Here is a 3,497-nt window from a genome sequence, read left to right as displayed (position 1 = left end):
CCCTTGTCTACCAACACCCTTTGTCCACGAAGACCCAGGCTCACCAAGACCGACCCACCAAGACCCTAAAGGCTCTTCTGCAAGCCCAGTGATCCCAGAGGCCACCATTCCCCTGTGTCTCTCCCCACACAAAACTCAATGCATCTCCCCTTCAACATGAGTCCTCTTAGAACCACAACTCCTGAAAGACCAACTTGAAATTTGCTGCAGGATCAATGAAATTTCAAGAACACAGTTCTCTTAAACGGACTAGGGTGGCAATTGGTGGACCAACGATAGCCAAGGGTAACTTTTGCTGGGCCCCATGGAGACGATGAGATAGAAGAACACTTCTGTAATTTTATCCGTTGACCAAAAACACTCCGTACCATAATATCTTTATTCAGGGGTGCAAAATAAGATTTATCTAAGCATCTTCGAGTGTTAAATGTTTACAGAAAGAGTGGAGAGTGAAAAAGTTTGGCAGGTGAGTGATGACCACCACTATTAAAAGAATACTTTCCTCTTGCAAGGATAAGTGAGGAAGGGTGTCAGATTTTTGTGTCAAGATGTGTCGGAAAATAATCTGTCTGTGTCTCAGGAGGAGACACTTTGAGGGCACCCAGGTTTATGAGGTTGTTCCTGGCCCAGCTCAGCCGCGAGTCTATTCCTCAGCTCCTGGGAGAGGCTGGCTGCCCACGTTCTCCCACAGGGACAGAGCCTGGGGTGACTCTAAATGTCCAAGATCAGGGAAGCAGGTACATCCCGTCACCCGTGCATGCTTGATCATTTGTGCAGCCATTGAACAAATATTTATTGAGCTCTCCTTTCTCCTTGCTAGAAAACTATACCTCCTTTAAAATTATGTCATAGAAGTAAATGCAAAATGTGTGAAGATGTCAGTCACGTTTTGTTGAGTAAGTTGAGTAAGATAGATTAGATAATAGATGGTAGAGATAGATACATAAATAATAGATAGATGAAAAAGACACTGTGATAGATGAATAGAGAAATAGATATAAATATAGATAGACAATAGATGAATAGATAGACAATGGATGGTACAGATAGATTGATAATACATAGATGATAGATAATAGATTGATAGATTGATAATATAGATAGATAATAGATGAAAAGATGACATGATAGATGGATAGATACAGCTATAGACATAGATATAGATACAGGTAAAAATAGACAGATTGGGAGTTCCCTGGTGGTCCAGTGGTTAGGACTCAGCACTTTCACTGCCGTGGGCCCAGGTTCAATCCCTGGTCAGGGAACTAAGATCCCACAAACCATGTGGGGCATCCAAAATAAAAAAGAAGAAATTTATTGATTGATACAGCTAGATAGATGTTATAGATAGAAATAGAAATAGACAGATGGATAGATAGAAAGATGATAGATGATAGATAGATAGATGATAGATAGATATAGATAGATGATAGAAAGATAGACATATACATAGATGATACATAATATAGATGATAGGTAATAGATGAAAAAGATGACATGATAGATGGATAGATACAGCTATAGACATAGATAGAGATAGAAATAGGTAGATTGGTTGATTGATACATCTAGATAGATAATACAGAAAGAAATAGTAATAGATAGATGGATAAATACATAGTTTAGATAGATAGATGATAGGTAGGTAGGTAGATAGATGATAGATAGATAGATAGATAGATAGATAGATAGATAGATAGATAGATAGATAGATAGATGATAGATAGAGATGATAGGTAACAGAGAGAGAGACATACACACACACACACAGGAACTCCAAGGGTCTCACAAAATTCTCCCCTCCCTGGAAACCCAAGGGGTAGAATTAGAAACTGGATATTCTGTCTGCTCCAGGCCTTCTGGAATTCTTGTAAACCGAACCACAATTTAAGTGTCACAGGGAAATCTGCTCTTTAAGCAACCCCTGGAATTTGAGCCGGCAGCTGGGAAGCCACAGACCAGGAACAACACTGCCATTTTCCGTACCATCCATACTCACCTCTCCTCAAGCGCAGCAGAAATCTACAGCCTAGAATCTCAGCAAAGGCTTTAACTGAAGGTCTCTGCTTTTGCAGAGCAAGCCAGAGTTACACATTAGAGCAGGGAGACAACTCGGGGGACTTCTGGGCAGGGGCAGCGGAAGTTGTCATTGGACTTGGAAAGAGAAGATATCTTCGTGCCAATATATAAAGATTTAAAAGTTGGCTAGAAAAAGCACTGACAGGATTTGGACATGTGTCCACCTTATGTATGGTGATCTGCCGTGTGATGTTCTGTAAAATCTGATCTGAACACCCTCTCTCTCTCTCTCTCCTTCAATTCAAAACCACCTTTTGAAGGGAACGGAATTTCTGTACAAATAAAACAACACACATCTGACCAACAGTTCCTACAGGAACAGGGGCTGACATCTTCACACACGAGAAGTCCACAGGTGGTGGCCTCAGCTGGATGTTGTGAAAGACCCGGGTCCTTCCACCTTGTCACCTCAAGGTTGCAAGGTGGCTGCAGCTCATCCAGACATCACAGCCACATGCAAAGGCAGGAAGTGTGTAGGTGCGGAGAGGCAAAGGGAATGGATACTTATGATTTGCTTTGACAGATGTAGCACACCACCTGCCCACCACGCCCACAAACATCTTGAAAAAATGTCCTGGTACTTCCTCGATTCTCTGCAAAGGCTTTGATTGTAGGGCTAGTGAAACATGGTGGGTTGAACACATGGTTTATTACTTCTGCTTCTCAACATGCTACGGAGAGTAAGGCAAATGGCGGGCTGGGTTCTGCTCTCTCTTCTTCAGCCTTTCTCCCCAGCTTCAGGGTGGACACAGGGCTTGGGGGAGAAAAGAGTGGAGGGGCAAGTAGCCGCTTCCTTGGCTGGATGCTGCCGGGGGACAGGGCTGGCTTCACCCCCTCCCCATCTGGCTGATATTTAAGACTGAGGCATGTTTTGTGGCATTTTCAGAAGCTCTTTGGGTCTCCCAGGCCAGACCCCTCTGAATCGTAGAACCATCCCCAACTTCCCTTCACCTTTAAAACAGAACGTGGCGGAGAACCCATCCCCCGGGGAACCCCATGACTTTCTGTGCCCGAAAAATAAGAATTTTAAAAGCTGACATGTTTGTTTCTTTAATACAGGGTGTAACTTAATTAATTAACTCTAACATTCAGAATATAAAAGAGATTGGCAGTCCTTGAAAATACACCAATTGATTTTTTTTCCTTTTTACACAATGCGGTGCATAATTTATCCCTATTATTAATTTATGGAGCGCCTCTCTTTGGAGAAGCTCATAATACCTCTCCAACTTTGGTGTCTTATTAAACATTCATAATCGCCCTCGGAGGAAGGGAAGAGGCAAATATTATTATATTATCAAACAGTTTCTCCATAAAAATCCATAATTGGAATAAAAAGCAATTTCAAGGAGCAAAGGAATGCCCGTGAAAGGTAACACCAAGATCATTTAATGATATGCTTTTCTGATATTCAGCAC

General features: G+C 42.0%; 1 non-coding gene across 1 annotated transcript; it reads left to right on the top strand.

Annotated features, from left to right (window-relative positions):
- Window positions 1-1,192: 1,192 nt before the first annotated feature.
- Window positions 1,193-1,265, top strand: TRNAE-UUC (transfer RNA glutamic acid (anticodon UUC)). The gene has a single exon. It is a non-coding gene; the product is annotated as a tRNA-Glu (tRNA).
- Window positions 1,266-3,497: the final 2,232 nt, after the last annotated feature.

Source organism: Eubalaena glacialis, chromosome X (assembly GCF_028564815.1).
Source record: "Eubalaena glacialis isolate mEubGla1 chromosome X, mEubGla1.1.hap2.+ XY, whole genome shotgun sequence".
NCBI lineage: Eukaryota > Metazoa > Chordata > Mammalia > Artiodactyla > Balaenidae > Eubalaena > Eubalaena glacialis.
This window is presented reverse-complemented; position numbering and strand designations above follow the sequence as displayed.